Raw genomic sequence first — 19,007 nt, 5'->3', positions numbered from 1 at the left:
TTGAAAAGAAGTTTCTTGCGGCCATTTAGTCGAACACCTTGCAGGCACCATTCTGGAAATCCAATACACCCTAATATCCTCTGGATTTTTGCCTCCACCCCTTTCCATATGTGATGATCACCTTCTCCTGCAACCCCTGCACCACACCATGTCCTTGCCCTGATGTTTAAAGTGTGGAGAAAACCCTAAACTATCCATGTCAAGTACCATGCCGGCCACTCTCCTCACTTTCTCTCTGGTCCTCCCTCTCTACAAAACTTTGCCAAACTAGCTCCCCTCTCAGCACTGAGCATGCTAGACATCGTCCCAGGTCAAAAGGAACACGACACGCACGGGAACGCATCGTGATCACCACGACTGGCCACGCCAGAGCGTGCACCAGCAGCACCCTGGCACGACCCTGGGCGCCGCAGTACACGTCCTCGCCCCGACAGCCTCGTCCTCCCCTGCCAAGTCTAGAACTGCGTCGAGCACCGCCTCACCACCCTCTGCAAACTAGACAGCGTCGCTAGCCTGCGGCCGCCGTGTCACCGTCGCCATCATCAAAACTCGGCCGCGCCATACCGAGAGCACTCGAGCGTCGCCTGCACGCCTCTGTCCACCATTTGATGTGCCGTCGCGCTCAATAGCTCCGCCTAGCAGTCGCCTACACGCCGCGCATCGTAGCTTGACCCTTCGCGCCTCGAACGCCGGCGCCATGGACGACCTCCACGGGCACCCATAGCACTCACGCGCCACTATAAATAGAGGCCACCAGAGCACTCCTCTCTCACACCAATCTCTTCCCCTCTCATCACTGCCTCTCCTCGACTACCCAATTGAACCACACCTCGCCGGAGCCGACCCAATCGCAAGCTCGTTCCCGCCGGAGCCCGCAGATCATCTGCTTCGACTGGAGCCGCCCCGAGCCTCGAAGCTGTACCAGGAGCCTCTTCGTCCTCGCCAACGACGCCTCGCACCTCTCCCTCGACCGCCGGCGGCCCAGTACGCTCCCCGACCCCCTCCCTCCGTCGCCAGCACGCCCTCCTCTCGCCGGAGAAGAAGACGAACCCCAGTCGTCCGATCTCGTTCTGATCCGACAGTCGTCATCGCGTACCGATTCGGTAAGGCAATTAGTCGCTGACATGTGGGACCCTGTGTCAGCAGGCCGAACCGTTACTGGGCCTGTTTCTCCCGTTCAAACCTTGCGGCCCATTAGTGTTCCCGCGCAGCCCAACACATTTAAATCTTGTATTAATTCATTTCAGCAGTTATTCAATTCTGGTCTGTGCTAGAATTTGAATAGTTCAAAATCTACAAATCCAAATTTAGTGAATCAAAATGTTCTGGAAAGCTTATGAGTTTACCTACAGTTTGCCACTGGATTCAAACTCATACCTTGTGTAGTTTTTGAATAGTAAAAATAACAAAACAGATACTTTTCAGTATTCAAATAAATCTTAAAAATCAACCATTATGAATTTTGAAGTGAATCCAATTGCAATAATTCACATTTAACAAACTCTAATTTACTATGTAAAAATATGATATATGTTCTGTACATGATCATGGGCTAGAATCAAAATATTGGCTATGTAGTCAATACTAGCCCATTTAAACTATTTCAAATTTTAGAATTTAAATCTATGAGGTGTAGCATCTCATTTAAATCATGGTCTCATATATTATGAAGTAATATTATGACCTCTACTGCATAGGTTCATACTTGCTCACTTGTAGAATTTAAATCAACATAGTATTTAAATTGCAAAGGTTATTTAAAACACATGAGATGATGAATCTCATTTAAATCACTTTTCTCAAATACTAAGTGTGAAGTGTTGACCTTGGTCAACATGGGAGCACCCCTGGTTATTTGAGAAGATTAAATCTTAAGAAGATTCAATGAGAGGAAATTATTTCTCCAAACCAAGAGAAACCCTAATTTCAATTTTCAATGAGAGGAAATTATTTTCCTATTATTAAATAAGGAAACCCTAGCTTAATGTGTAAATAAATGTTAAGTAGTGATGCTAGATCATTTGAGTGAGCCATTAAGGCTAATTAAGAGTGCTTAAGTATTGTTTGGTGATTGCATCCTCGTATTCGTTTTTAGACGCTAGTACCGGAGACTATCAAGAGGAGGAAGTATTCTACCAGGAGGAAGAGCCAGAAAACTTTGATCAATACACCAATCAAGGCAAGCTAACACTCTTGCAAGGTTCCCTTGTGCAAAGCTCTCCGAGAGCAAGGCACCAATATTTTTACTTTATGCTTAATGCTCCTATCCCAAGTTTTTACTTTACAAGCTTTTCTAAATTTTGTTTATCAAAGTTTACCTTTTTGATTCATGATTCACTTGGTTTAGATATAGAGTAGAACAAGAGCATCAAAGTTAGCCTAGAGCAAGACAAGCTAGTTAGCACCCATCATGACTAGTTGCTAGTGCTAAACAAATAGAATTGACTACTCTAGATGGGATCATGTGAAATGAAATGACTTTGAAAACCTTGGAATGATGATTCATTCTATTGAAAGATTTTGAAGGTGAATATGACTGGTGATTGACTTGGTGAATTTTACGAAAACTGATGGTTGGGTTCGGATGCGATACCATTCCAATTTGAAAGTACCCCCACAATACCCAATATGGGTAAGGGCTTAACTAGAAATTTATGTGCTTTAGTATGGGTTCCCTCTAAACAAGCGTCATCGGGGTTAGGCCAAAAAGCTGCCTCCACAACAAACAAAACGATGCGATATGACGTGGAATGAGGTGAATGTCCGGCCCAAGCCCCGTGCGGTTCCCGGTTGACTGCGGTTTTCACCGGGAGGCCAAGCTCATGGGGAGAGGTGCCTGTACTAGAGTATGTAAGTGAAAGGTTATGGTTGGTAGTCCGCATACGGAGTATGGTAAATCGAGGCGCAGTTAACCCTGACGGATTATTGCAAATATTGTGGCACAAGTGTACGACCTCTGCAGAGTGTAGAACTATTCGAATAGCCGTGTCCACGGTTATGGACGGTTGGAAAGGCCATACTGTTCCGTCATCAGACCCTTTTCAAAAATGTGACCTATGACTTGTGCGTTGAGTTTGAAAGGTGAATGGTGAACTTTGAATTGAATCACAATAGAGTTGTGGGAATGACACTAATGTTCCCACTTGAGTTAGTTTAGCAAATGAAGAGTCTTTTCTAAATGTTTATGAAATAAACTTGGCTTTATGCAAATAAACTTAGAGCTTAGCTCCCCCTTACTATAGTTGATAGTGCTTACACTAGTGATAGTTCGCGAGTACTTTAAAAGTACTCATGGCTTTGTCCCTGGCTATTCAAATGGCCAGACTATGAAGGTGAACAGCGATGACGAGGAAGATGGACAGCGGGACGTCTACGACAACTAGGACCGCTCCCGACGTCAAGCGTTGGCCTGTGGATTAGATAGCCACTACTACTTCGCTTCCGCTATTTGTGATGTTCGTTGATCGATAGATCAACTACTATTGTAATATTGGATCATGTGATCTACCTTTGTAAGACGATTATGTGTTGTAATAAATGATGACTCTATGATATTCAACTATTATGTCTCGCAACAACAATATTCCTGGGATTGCGATGTATGGCATAATAGGCATCTGGACTTAAAAATCCGGGTGTTGACAGAAATCAACGCCCAGGGGCCTATTTTTCCACGAAGCTTCCAGAAGACCGAAAGGGAAACGAAGTGGGGCCACGAGGTGGCGACACACCAGGGCGGCGTGGCCCATGCCCTGACCGCACCGGCCTGTTGTGTGGGCCCCTCGCGTCGCCTCTTGATCTGCCCTTCCGCCTACAAATAGTCTTCGTCGCGAAACCCCTAGTACCGAGAGCCACGATACGGAAAACCTTCCAGAGACGCCGCCGCCGCTAATCCCATCTCGGGGGATTCAGGAGATCGCCTCCGGCACCCTGCCGGAGAGGGGAATCATCTCCCGGAGGACTCTTCACCGCCATGGTCGCCTCCGGAGTGATGTGTGAGTAGTTCACCCCTGGACTATGGGTCCATAGCAGTAGCTAGATGGTCGTCTTCTCCTTATGTGCTTCATTGTCGGATCTTGTGAGCTGCCTAACATGATCAAGATCATCTATCTGTAATGCTATATGTTGTGTTTGTCGGGATCCGATGGATAGAGAATACTATGTTATGTTGATTATCAATCTATTACCTATGTGTTGTTTATGATCTTGCATGCTCTCCGTTATTAGTAGAGGCTCGGCCAAGTTTTTACTCTTAACTCCAAGAGGGAGTATTTATGCTCGATAGTGGGTTCATGCCTCCATTAAATCTGGGACAGTGACAGAAAGTTCTAAGGTTGTGGATGTGCTGTTGCCACTAGGGATAAAACATTGATGCTATGTCCGAGGATGTAGTTATTGATTACATTACGCACCATACTTAATGCAATTGTCTGTTTTTTGCAACTTAATACTGGAAGGGGTTCGGATGATAACCTGAAGGTGGACTTTTTAGGCATAGATGCATGCTGGATAGCGGTCTATGTACTTTGTCGTAATGCCCAATTAAATCTCACTATACTTATCATATCATGTATGTGCATGGTCATGCCCTCTCTATTTGTCAATTGCCCGACTGTAATTTGTTCACCCAACATGCTATTTATCTTATGGGAGAGACACCTCTAGTGAACTGTGGACCCCGGTCCATTCTTTTACATTGAATACAATCTACTGCAATACTTGTTCTACCGTTTTCTGCAAACAATCATCATCCACACTATACATCTAATCCTTTGTTACAGCAAGCCGGTGAGATTGACAACCTCACTCGTTTCGTTGGGGCAAAGTACTTTGGTTGTGTTGTGCAGGTTCCACGTTGGCGCCGGAATCCCTGGTGTTGCGCCGCACTACATCCCGCCGCCATCAACCTTCGACGTGCTTCTTGGCTCCCTACTGGTTCGATAAACCTTGGTTTCTTACCGAGGGAAAACTTGCCGCTGTACGCATCACACCTTCCTCTTGGGGTTCCCAACGGACGCGTGCTGTACGCGTATCAAGCTCTTTTTCTGGCGCCGTTGCCGGGGAGATCAAGACACGCTGCAAGGGGAGTCTCCACAATCCAATCTCTTTACTTTGTTTTTGTCTTGCTTTATTTACCTACTTTGTTTGCTGCATTATATTAAAACACAAAAAATTAGTTGCTAGCTTTACTTTATTTACTGTCTTGCACTTTATAACAAAAACACAAAAAAATTAGTTACATGCATTTGCTTTACTTATTTCAACATGTTTCCTCCTAGGTTTATTCTTAAAGATGTACCGGTAGGCCGAGGGTCTATCCTCGGGAAAGATAACATAGAATTTTTTTTCACTCATATTAGTACGGCTGAAGATTTTGAAGATAGACACTTGGTAGAACTTGCTCCTACTTATGAAATTGTTGTTGCTTCTTTAGTACACACGTTAGAAGCTAGATTTGTTAATCTCAATCCTGTAATTCAACATACGTTTCTTACACTTAGTGATATGGAAGAAGGAGAAAAGAAAGATTTTGTATTAGAAACCCTTCTTAAAGAATTTGGGGGAATAGCAAGAGAAGCCAGAAAAGTCTTCACTAAATATAATATGCTAGGCTCTTATACTAATTTTGCCAGTACCCTTGAAAAAATGGAAAAAGATAGACAAAAGTATACTAATCAAGTTAATTATGAGGGGGATATTAAAACCTCAATACCGTGCAAACTCTTAGGAATGTGCGAGGCACTAGAAAATAATTATGCTTGGCTTGTTCCCGAAAATTTGTTTGATGAAAATAGCAAGCCTAAGACTAATGAAAAGGGAGCCTCTGAAACTTACATAGATAAGATACAATGCATAGTTGAGAAAACTCCAAACCCCGCTGTCGATGCATCGTCTCTCGATAATACTTGATACACACTTTCTGCGCCTAGCTGAAAGGCGTTAAAGAAAAGCGCTTATGGGAGACAACCCATGTTTTTACTACAGTACTTTTATTTTATATTTGAGTCTTGGAAGTTGTTTACTACTGTAGCAACCTCTCCTTATCTTAGTTTTGTGCATTTTTGTACCAAGTAAAGTCTTTGATAGTAAGGTTCATACTAGATTTGGATTACTGCGCAGAAACAGATTTCTTTGCTGTCACGAATTTCGACCTGCCTCTTTGTAGGTAGCTCAGAAAATTATGCCAATTTACGTGCGTGATCCCCAGATATGTACGCAACTTTCATTCAATTTGAGCATTTTTATTTGAGCAAGTCTGGTGCCTCAATAAAATCCATCTTTACGGACTGTTCTGTTTTGATAGATTCTGCCTTTTATTTCGCATTGCCTCTTTTGCTATGATGGATGAATTTCTTTGTTCCATTAATGTCCAGTAGCTTTGTGCAATGTCCAGAAGTGTTAAGAATGATTGTTTCACCTCTGAACATGTGAATTTTTATTATGCATTAACCCTCTAATGAGTTGTTTCGAGTTTGGTGTGGAGGAAGTTTTCAAGGATCAAGAGAGGGAGATAATACAATATGATCAAGGAGAGTGAAAACTCTAAGCTTGGGGATGCCCCGGTGGTTCACCCCTGCATATTTTAAGAAGACTCAAGCGTCTAAGCTTGGGGATGCCCAAGGCATCCCCTTCTTCATCGACAACATTATCAGGTTCCTCCCCTGAAACTATATTTTTATTCCATCACATCTTATGTGCTTTACTTGGAGCGTTGGTTTGTTTTTGTTTTTGTTTTTGTTTGAATAAAATGGATCCTAGCATTCATTGTTTGGGAGAGAGACACGCTCCGCTGTTGCATATGGACAAATATGTCCTTAGGCTTTACTCATAGTATTCATGGCGAAGGTTGAATCTTCTTCGTTAAATTGTTATATGGTTGGAATCGGGAAATGCTACATGTAGTAATTCTAAAATGTCTTGAATAATTTGATACTTGGCAATTGTTGTGCTCATGTTTAAGCTCTTGCATCATATACTTTGCACCCATTAATGAAGAAATACAAAGAGCTTGCTAAAATTTGGTTTGCATATTTGGTCTCTCTAAAGTCTAGATAATTTCTAGTATTGAGTTTTGAACAACAAGGAAGACGGTGTAGAGTCTTATAATGTTTACAATATGTCTTTTATGTGAGTTTTGCTGCACCGGTTCATCCTTGTGTTTGTTTCGTGATAACCTTGCTAGCCTAAACCTTGTATCGAGAGGGAATACTTCTCATGCATCCAAAATCCTTGAGCCAACCACTATGCCATTTGTGTCCACCATACCTACCTACTACATGGTATTTCTCCGCCATTCCAAAGTAAATTGCTTGAGTGCTACCTTTAAAATTTCCATTCTTTACCTTTGCAATATATAGCTCATGGGACAAATAGCCTAAAAACTATTGTGGTATTGAATATGTACTTATGCACTTTATCTCTTATTAAGTTGCTTGTTGTGCGATAACCATGTTCCCGGGGACGCCATCAACTACCCTTTGTTGAATATCATGTGAGTTGCTATGCATGTCCGTCTTGTCCGAAGTAAGGGAGATTTACCACTCATTTAATGGTTAGAGCATGCATATTGTTAGAGAAGAACATTGGGCCGCTAACTAAAGCCATGAATCATGGTGGAAGTTTCAGTTTTGGACATATATCCTCAATCTCATATGAGAACATTAATTTTTGCTACATGCTTATGCATTAAAGAGGAGTCCATTATCTGTTGTCTATGTTGTCCCGGTATGGATGTCTAAGTTGAGAATAATCAAAAGCGAGAAATCCAAATGCGAGCTTTCTCCTTAGACCTTTGTACAGGCGGCATAGAGGTACCCCTTTGTGACACTTGGTTAAAACATGTGTATTGCGATAATCCCGGTAATCCAAGCTAATTAGGACAAGGTGCGGGCACTATTAGTATACTATGCATGAGGCTTGCAACTTGTAAGATATAATTTACATGATACATATGCTTTATTACTACCGTTGACAAAATTGTTTCTTGTTTTCAAAACCAAAGCTCTAGCACAAATATAGCAATCAATGCTTCCCTGTGCGAAGGGCCTTTCTTTTACTTTTATGTTGAGTCAGTTCACCTATTTCTCTCCACCTCAAGAAGCAAACACTTGTGTGAACTGTGCATTGATTCCTACATACTTGCATATTGCACTTGCTATATTACTTTACATTGACAATATCCATGAGATATACATGTTATAAGTTGAAAGCAACCGCTGAAACTTAATCTTCCTTTGTGTTGCTTCAATACCTTTACTTTGATTTATTGCTTTATGAGTTAACTCTTATGCAAGACTTATTGATGCTTGTCTTGAAAGTACTATTCATGAAAAGTCTTTGCTTTATGATTCATTTGTTTACTCATGTCATTACCATTGTTTTGATCACTCGCATTCATTACATATGCTTACAATAGTATGATCAAGGTTATGATGGCATGTCGCTCCGTAAATTATCTTTGTTATCGTTTACTCGCGCGGGACGAGCAGGAACTAAGCTTGGGGATGCTGATACGTCTCCGACGTATCGATAATTTCTTATGTTCCATGCCACATTATTGATGATATCTACATGTTTTATGCATACTTTATGTCATATTTATGCATTTTCCGGCACTAACCTATTAACGAGATGCCGAAGAGCGAGTTGCTGTTTTCTGCTGTTTTTGGTTTCAGAAATCCTAGTAAGGAAATATTCTCGGAATTGGACGAAATCAACGCCCAGGGGCCTATTTTTCCACGAAGCTTCCAGAAGACCGAAAGGGAAACGAAGTGGGGCCACGAGGTGGCGACACACCAGGGCGGCGCGGCCCAAGCCCTGGCCGCGCCGGCCTGTTGTGTGGGCCCCTCGCGTCACCTCTTGACCTGCCCTTCCGCCTACAAATAGTCTTCGTCGCGAAACCCCCAGTACCGAGAGCCACGATACGGAAAACCTTCCAGAGACGCCGCCGCCGCCAATCCCATCTCGGGGGATTCGGAGATCGCCTCCGGCACCCTACCGGAGAGGGGAATCATCTCCCGGAGGACTCTTCACCGCCATGGTCGCCTCCGGAGTGATGTGTGAGTAGTTCACCCCTGGACTATGGGTCCATAGCAGTAGCTAGATGGTCGTCTTCTCCTTATGTGCTTCATTGTCGGATCTTGTGAGCTGCCTAACATGATCAAGATCATCTATCTGTAATTCTATATGTTGTGTTTGTCGGGATCCGATGGATAGAGAATACTATGTTATGTTGATTATCAATCTATTACCTATGTGTTGTTTATGATCTTGCATGCTCTCCGTTATTAGTAGAGGCTCGGCCAAGTTTTTACTCTTAACTCCAAGAGGGAGTATTTATGCTCGATAGTGGGTTCATGCCTCCATTAAATCCGGGACAGTGACGAAAAGTTCTAAGGTTGTGGATGTGTCTGTTGCCACTAGGGATAAAACATTGATGCTATGTCCGAGGATGTAGTTATTGATTACATTACGCACCATACTTAATGCAATTGTCTGTTGTTTGCAACTTAATACTGGAAGGGGTTCGGATGATAACCTGGAGGTGGACTTTTTAGGCATAGATGCATGCTGGATAGCGGTCTATGTACTTTGTCGTAATGCCCAATTAAATCTCACTATACTTATCATATCATGTATGTGCATTGTCATGCTCTCTCTATTTGTCAATTGCCCGACTGTAATTTGTTCACCCAACATGCTATTTATCTTATGGGAGAGACACCACTAGTGAACTGTGGACCCCGGTCCATTCTTTTACATTGAATACAATCTACTGCAATAATTGTTCTACTGTTTTCTACAAACAATCATCATCCACACTATACATCTAATCCTTTGTTACAGCAAGCCGGTGAGATTGACAACCTCGCTGTTTCGTTGGGGCAAAGTACTTTGGTTGTGTTGTGCAGGTTCCACGTTGGCGCCGGAATCCCTGGTGTTGCGCCGCACTACATCCCGCCGCCATCAACCTTCGACGTGCTTCTTGGCTCCTACTGGTTCGATAAACCTTGGTTTCTTAATGAGGGAAAACTTGCTGCTGTACGCATCACACCTTCCTCTTGGGGTTCCCAACGGACGCGTGCTGTACGCGTATCAGGCCCACATTAAACCCTTCCAAAAGACATAAGGATTTAGGTCCTGGCAGCAAAGTATATTAGGGTTTATAGTGTTATATTTAGCATCCACTACTTTCTTCCATAAACTTCCTTCACCTTGAATATACTTCCTAATCCAAGACCCAACTAGACAAATATTTAGATCCTGGAGGTTTGGTATACCAAGGCCTCCAAAATCCTTTTTCATACATATAGATGGCCAGTTGGCCAAATGAATTTTTCTACCGCCATCTACATCATCCCACATACAATTAGCTATTTGTGTATTAACAAGATCTAAAGTCCACTTTGGAAATCTAAAAAAGGACAACATATATACGGAAATACTAGATAAAATAGTTTGGATGAGGATTCTTTTTGCTTCAGTGGACAGAAGCTTTCCCCTCTATCCTGCCATTCTATTGAGCAAACTATCCACCAATTGATAAATAACGGGGCACCGGGTTGATAGCTTTATAAACTAAAAATGAATTGCAAAAATATTTTAAACAAAATTAACTTTTCGGGTTGGTAAGTTTTTAAATTTACGGTTGATAAATTCTGTATTTTAGGGTTGATAACTTTTAGCTCAAAAAAATATTGTCGAAACATATTAACATGGGTGCTAGTTTTGAAGATCTCTTCGAGACCGATTCATAGGTGAAAAGGGATTTGAAATCGGAGTTGTCGTTTGTGAGATAAAACATTTTGAATTTTCGATTTCTGAAAGATTCTCGCTTACATCAGCAGATTCGTCTTGTTTCACATGCATGCAAAACTTTCCAGAAATAACAATCTCTACAGTCCAAAATATGTCTTAAAAGGAATTTTTTCTTTTATCCAAAACTGACGGCTCCCTTCCCCATGGGCGGGTGACCGCCAGCTTGGGCTGCCCTAGGTAGGAGGCCTTAGGGCTTGTTTCGTTGGTACTATCTGAGATCTTGAAGAAGCCAAGCACGAACTTGCCGGTGCTGGAGACGAGTTTGTCGTCGCCGGCGAGCGACTGGCCTGGCGAGAGGGAGCGTGTCTACATGGAAACGGAGCTCTCCAGAGCGTGTAGGCTACAGAGGAGGAGCACGAGAAGGAGGGGGAGGCATTGGCATGGCGAGGCGAATGGACGAGCTCATGTTATAAGGCTACAACTTCACGCACCCAATATGATTAAGTGGTAAACAATGCATCCTCTATCAATCCGATGATAAACGACTCATCTTGCTCAACATCCTACCATACGGAGAAGATGGAGCACATGGTTTCAGAACCGCGTTACGAACCAAGCAAGAAACCATACCTCCCCTCTTTTATGCCTAAAGAAGTTGGCGAGTAGAAGGCAAGATCTTGCCAACATTTTGGGTTGACCGGGACGAGGGATGGGAACACGGGACGAGAAACGGTGGTGGTGCAAAATTGGGAACGAGAGGGGTATACATCAGATCGATCATTCGATCCGCGGAACGTGATCCCAGCAATATCGAGATGGTGAATCTGGAACGATGCGCTAGGTAGAGGAACGATAGAAGAATGGAAACTAATTAAGCTTACTTGTGCGATGCCTAGCGGTGCAAAATAAAATGAAAACTTGTAAGTCCATGGAGTTTGTATATGAGTTAGAGAAACGCCTGGGCCGCTAATCTAAACCATGCATCATTCATGGTGGAAATTTATAGCGAACCATAGTGAGCATCCTATGAAGCATTTTTAATAAAAAGTTATACCCATAGTAAATAAAAAGATTATTGAGATGCTCATTGTCTGTTTGTCTTGTCATTTTGGTGTGGGAATGCTTCCATATCATCGGGCAGGAGGTACCCCGTTGGCGGTTCTCGATGATACATGTATACTTACAATCACAAGAACTTATTTAGGACCTAAGTTGAGTAGCATGAAGTTTAGGTACTCGTATTCAAGGGGCATGAAATTTTCAACTTGTGATTTGTCAAGCATATAGCTCATATTTGATTCACATTAACATTAACCATTCAAGATGCTTATGATAGGGGCAATGAGAGCTCAAAGCTAATAAGTACCATACTTTTTGGAAGGTTTATACAACTTTTTTATCTTGCTTACTCTACAAAGAGTCTCTCTTTTACTTTTATGTCGAGTCTTCATCTTCTGCTTTATGCACCAATTAAGAGAGCATAGTTTTCATTCTTAGTGCAATGTGCATAGTCCCAAATTATTATTGATTGATTCATGATTATGCTATTGCTTGTTCTTAAATTACTTGTATCTAGTCACCCTTTGAACTTTAAAGGTGTCCTAGCATTTACGTTGTGCTACTTCATAAAGGACATGTTGAGTACCACTTTGTTATGTTTACTCTATGCTCATAAATAAACAGTTGCTTTCAATGCATTATTATTCATGATCATTTGTTTGAGTTACTCTTCATGTTATAACATAGTTGCTAAGTTCTATTGAATTATATCTATCATGCCTATGTTTAGAGTACTTTGATTCTAGCTCACAATGCTTTACAATGCTTGATCAAGATTGTGTTGGCCTCATGTCACCTCAAAAATTATTTTGTTATCACTTACCTACTCGAGGACGAGCAGGAGTTAAACTTGGGGATGCTTGATACGTCTCAAATGTATCTATAATTTTTGATGTCCTATGCTTGTTTTACACCAATTCATATATGTTTTGCTCATACTTCGTTGTACTTTTATATATTTTCCGGCACTAACCTATTAACAAGATGTCACAATGCCAGTTCCCTGTTTTTTGTTGTTTTGTATTTTAGAAAAGTTGTACATGAAATATTCTCGGAATTGGACGAAACAAAAGCCAAAGTTAATATTTTTTGGTAACGAAGACAGAGACCAGAGGGGAGTCGAAGGGGGGAAGCAGGGCGGCCACGCCATCCGTAGGCGCAGCCTGACCCTCTCGCGCGCCTAGGGGTGGTGGGGGCCACCCTGGCCTCCACCGACATCGCCCCTCTGCCTATTTAATCACGATCTCGGGAAAACCCTGGACATCTGAGCCTCCATCCACGAAAAGTTCGGTCGCGACCGTCATTGCAGACTCTAGCTCGGGAGGGTTCTGAAGCTCTTCCCGGCACCCTGCTGGAGGGGGAAATCATCGCCGGAGGCATCTACATCATCATGCCCGCCTTTGATGTGATGCGTGAGTAGTTCATCCCTGGACTATGGGTTCATAGCAGTAGCTAGATGGTTTTCTTCTACAATTTGTGCCTCATGTTTAGATCTTGTGAGTTGCCTTACATAAACAAGATCATCCTTATGTAATGCTACATGTTGTGTTTGCTAAGATCCGATGAATATTGTATACTATGTTGAGATCGATTATATATTATTATCATATGTTATTTGTGATCTTGCATGCTCTCCGTTGCTAGTAGATACTCTGGTCAAGTAGATGCTTGTGACTCCAAGAGGTTGTATTTATGCTCGATAGTAGGTTCATGCCTCTAATTTTCTGGAAGAGTGACAATAGCTTCTAAGATTGTAGACGTGTTGTTGCTACTAGGGAGAAAACAACAATGTTTTATCCGAGGGTAATTCTATTGTTTACTTTACACACATTGCTTACGATAATCTGTTGCTTGCAACTTAATACTAGAAGGGGTTTGGACGATAACCGGAAGGTGGATTATTAGTCATAGACGCAATTGGATTACTGTCTATGTATTATGTTCTAATGCCCAAACGAATCTATTGTAATCATCTTGTCATGTATGGTCGGTATTCTGTCAATTTTCCAGCTGTAATTTGTTCACCCAGCATGTCATTTATCTTTATGGAGAGACACCTCTAGTGAACTGTGGACCCCGGTCCTTTCCTTTACACTGATAAATTCAACCACTGCAATCCTGATCTGTTTACTTACTATAAGCTATGTTCTCTTTAATTACTGCAAACATCTCTTTCCACTCGATACGTCTAATACTTTGTGTTCAGCAAACCGGTGAGATTGACAACCTCACTGTAAGTTGGAGCAAATTATTGTGGTTGTGTTGCGTGCAGGTTTTACGTTGTTGCCGACGCCGGTAGTGCGCCCTGTCAATAGTCAGCTAGACACACCTTCAGAAGTCACGCATTTCTCCTACTGATCAATTAAACCTTGGTTTCTTACTGAGGGAAAACTTGCTGATGTGCTCATCACACCTTCCTCTTGGGGTTCCCCAACAACTGCACGCCATCAGGCACGGTGACCGCGCTTGTCGAGGAGAAGTCCGCGCGCGACGCCGATAAGGAGGCGGAGTGGTGCTGCGAGTAGGTGGCGCAGGGCGCCTGCTACATCGAGCTCGACAGTGACTAGGCTGCCGGCTCCGCCGCCACGTCACGTAGCTCCGGGAGGGTGAGCGCTTACTTTTGTTCGCCGCGACGACGCCATTGACATAGAGAAGCTGATCACTAGGCTCCGTTGTATGATATCCCTGTTTTGTATGAACAATCTCTGGCGCGAACGAAATGTTTGAATTATGCAGTTTATTATCGCGTATGTGAACTGCGCATCTGAATTTCAACCTGCAAATGATGTTTGGGGTGGCCTGGATCGGCACATATGAGGTTTGGGGTTTGGTGTTTCTGCTAGAGATGCTCTTAGCCCATATAAAAACAAACTGAGGAGAGCACCGTGTGTCCCTTGTTCTTCTCCTTCACTTTGTTTCACAATATTTCTTCAATGGGGCCATGTATCTCCCGTACCATCGACGTCTTCTTTCACATCCTGCCGAGTTCATCGCGATGGTATGACGTCTCTAGTGATCTCTAGCTCATTTCCTTCAAGCAATGGCCTCTCCTAATCCCTGCCCACCTCCAGGATATGATGGTTCATCATTTTGTCACATTTGACCGCGACGGCCGACACCCGCAAAAGCGTCTTCGAGGTACGACGTCCTCGAACACTTCCACCGCCATGTGAGCACGATTCCGGTGAAATTTAAGGTAACCGGCGCTTCTTTTGGTTCCATTCGTCTTCACCTGTTCTTGCGCATATTCCCAAATCATTTGTTGGATTTTTGAGCGCAGCCAATCGACGTGCCCGTCCACAACCCGAACCTCGTCGACGTAGCATCATTTTAGGCCGCTTACTCTCGCAGGAACGAGAAGATATCAACGGTGCCAACATCTTCTTCGTCTTCCCTATGTCGACCTGCACGCGGTCGTCCACTTCACCGAACCTGATGACCATCGGAATGACACCACCACGCCCGACCACCGTCACTGCTACGCGGATGACGACCAGGATGTGCCACTGTAAGCCACTGCTTAGTTTAGTTAGGATTTTAGCAGATCCATTGTAAGTTGTTATATCTAAATCCGACCTGTGCGTTTTGTGCCAGCTTGTTCACGTAAGAAAATTTGTAAATTCCATATCTTCAGATCTATAGCTTGGTTTTAGATGAATCTGCTTGCGTTGAGTTTGTAATTTGATATCCGGTTTAACATTTGCATTTATATACCGGTTGTATTAGGTCATGGTTGAATTAGTACCATTGGGGACAACGCTTTTTGAAAAAAGGAAGGATGATACGGGCATGAGTGACGAGGTGAAGCCCAGTTTCAGGACTTCACCAAGCTAGGCGATATACTATTCAGGTTTAGTTGTATATACTGTTTAATATAGGACTTACGAAGCTATTATTAGTTTAATTCTAAATTATGTACAAAAATATTCAACCATAGTTTAGTTGGTTCACCAATCTTCCAAGGCCGAGTGACAAGTGAATGAGGACATCAAATACAATAAGACCAAGTCCTACTTCGTCTCCAAGCTCACTACAAGCACTCCTACAACAAGTGTCAAGCCATCCTCTTCCTCCACGCCATCCAAGCAACCGACATATTGAGCTTATTTCTTTGAGATAGGTGGTGGTGTCCTTTTTGACCTAAGCTGCTCCATGGCTTATGCTCGAAGTATGGTAATACATATTTCTCTAACTTGTGTTTGTTGTCCCGGTTTGAGTGCTTTGTTTGTGATACTAACCCGCAGCTTCGAAGCAAAGCGACGACAACCTCGGCACCCGGGCTTACAACCGTATATTTGACTCCACCACCATCATCACAACTTGGTGTTTATCATCGCCTACACATCTTAGGTATAACTTGCATTCCACTTTGTATCCCTCTACTTTTTGCGATCTATCCCACCGAGTGAAGCTTATCGAGTGTTGCGAAACATTGCACGAGGTCCCGAATTTGAGGGTGTGCGTTGTATTGAGTAAAGCTTATAAGTAAAGCTCGGGGCGGAAAGCAATTGCAAAATCGTAGAGCATAGTGTGCTAGTGAAAAAAAAGGGAAGTGCAAGTGCCACCGACACAAAAGAGTTTGATAAGCTTTTAAGCAAGCAAGAGAGATAGAGAAGAGAGACCTCGTGTGAATCTTGGTGTTTCATCTCTATGCAACCTAGCTATCGTCTCTCATTGAGTTAGTCTGGCAATGAGTACCACCTTTACTAATTGCTTCTTCTGTTTATTCCGCTCATTCCTTGGTCGCACTAACCCCGTTCATCTTTTGTGTGAGTTCCACATCTTTTTCATGTTTATAGTGATCATCGCTTTGACATTTGATTTTTGGATTTCACCCACTCTTAACAACAAACTTGATTTTGGATTTCGTCTCTTGGTTTTCCACCACCCTTACCTATCCAACATATTTGCTAGCTTTTGCGTGTGCCTTTATGTGTGTGACCCGCTACAAATTGGTTTTTCTCTCGGCTTGATTGGTTGCCCCAATACTATCATACAAAGGTAAGGTTGCGAGGTAGTGTTCTTCCACTAACATCCACAACCTAGCTTTTGTCTTGACAACATGGATAGGAACGGACAGGAAGCAAGGGAGGATGGAGTCCTCCGCAACACCGAGGTGTTGGCCACCCAACACAACCTATGGGCACAACGCCAAGATTTCAAGGAGCAACTCGCCTTGTTCAAGACGCGCGTCGATGAGCAATATGAAGAAGTAGCTCAAAAAGTCGCCGTGGTGAACCACGACATGGCCCTCCTTCGCAAAGCCACGGACAACTTGGATCACCAAATGGCGGCCAACGATGCGAACATGGAGAGGCGCATGTATAGCCTCGAGCGCGCCAAACAAGTGTAATATGATGAAGCACGTAAATCATGATGGAGACAGCTTTGAACCGTGCCTTTAAACCTTAGGTAGGCTCTCATTAAAATTTCGCCGCGGCGATTTTGAAATTGGTTATACATCTTCTTGCTTCAGCAGACTTCATTTTTGGATAGAATCGAAATATAAATTCCTTCATAAGATTCTCCCAATTATCAATCTTTTCTGCGGGGCAAGTTCTATACCAAGATAATGCAGTGTTGGTTAGAGATTGACTAAACAGTTTAAGTTTTAATTCATCATCAGTATAGTTTCTCAATTTAATTGTCCAACACAACTCAGTAAAGGAATGTACTCCCTCCGATCCTAAATAAGTGTCCGGCCGGTATTGCAAATTGTATTTTACAGTTAAGCCCTTGCAAAATCGACTTTATCTGACAACCTATGGATGTTGTGCGCAATCAACACCACTCCATGGATCTTGGATGTGTCCAGCGCCGCTGCGCTCCAAGGACCCGCCATAGCCGGCGGAGAGCCGCATCGGGGGACCGCCCGTCGCCATACAAACCGGCCATCGTGCTCCGGCGCTCCGCCCCGGCCAGGCCCTGCCGAAGTTGAGGAGGTCATGGGCGCCACCAACAGCTTCGAGCTCTTCTACGATTACAACGCGGGGTCGGGGCTCCGCCCGCTTCCCTACAACATGTCCGACTTCCTAATGGGCTCCTGCATCTAGCGCCTCCTGGACTAGCAGATCGAGGCCGGCGGTGCAGCGCCATCCGCCCTACGACAACCCGTCGGCATCCAGCGCCGCTGTTGAGTCCATGCCGCTCGTAGTCGTCGCCGCGCATCACGTCGGAGCCGATTCCCACGGCTGCGCCGTCGAGCTGGGCGCCGAGGGTCGGGAGATGCCCTACGGCCACTGGGGCGGAGGCTGACAGAGGAGGGGATCGAGCACTGTGTGCGGTTGCGGGTTGGAGACGAAGACGATAAGATTTAGTGCGGGTTGAGTAAAAAGGAAACGCGAGGTTGTTTTCGTAAAATGTCCCGTCCGACATTTTTTTCGGGCCGGAGGGAGTAAATGATTATAAGGATACTCATTGGGATCATCTCCTGCAAAGCTTTTCCCTTTCATAATAGCAATAGAGCATGGATGAATGGCATACTCCACGTCACTCCCATTTGGGAATTCTTTAACAAACCCTCGGTTGAATCTTCAGAGTTATTCAACTGTATCAAGCTTATTTATAAGCCCAAGAGCAGTCATGGTGTTACCTGAAACTATTAAACAACTTTAGTAAAAACAATAATAAATTAGCAAGTAAGAACAAATACCAAAAAGTGTTGAGCTCCCCGTCAACGGTACCAGAAAATAGCTTGATAACTGGAAGAACACAGATCAATTGTAGCTAGTTTCGAAATAAGAGTATCGAACCACGAGGGGCTACTAGTTAGGGTCTTTATGCCCCTTGCTACTATCTACTAAAGATTACTTATAAATTGTTTTATAATCTCAAAATGATTAAATGTGGGTGTTGTAAAGGTTGAATATAAAGTAAATAAAGCAATAAAAGCATTATAGAAATGGGTTGAAACTTAATAAGACAAAGTGTTCTCAGGGATTATTGGATCCACCTCTAGCATTAGGATTCATGTTAATCAGGATGAAGTATACTTTTAATCATATTGTGTGTGGGAGAGATCCGTAATAAGATGCGCCCAGAAAGCCGCCGGTCATCGCATCTCTAAATAACCACAGCAGCTAGTCTTCTGCAAGCCACATATTGACTATTTCTATTAAGGGTTTTAACTCGTGGTTATCGATATAAGCTTGGTGAGTCGCACTTATCCCCCTAAAGTGCCGATACGGTAA

This window comes from Lolium rigidum, chromosome 7 (genome assembly GCF_022539505.1).
Source record: "Lolium rigidum isolate FL_2022 chromosome 7, APGP_CSIRO_Lrig_0.1, whole genome shotgun sequence".
NCBI lineage: Eukaryota > Viridiplantae > Streptophyta > Magnoliopsida > Poales > Poaceae > Lolium > Lolium rigidum.
Note: the sequence above shows the minus strand (reverse complement) of the source record.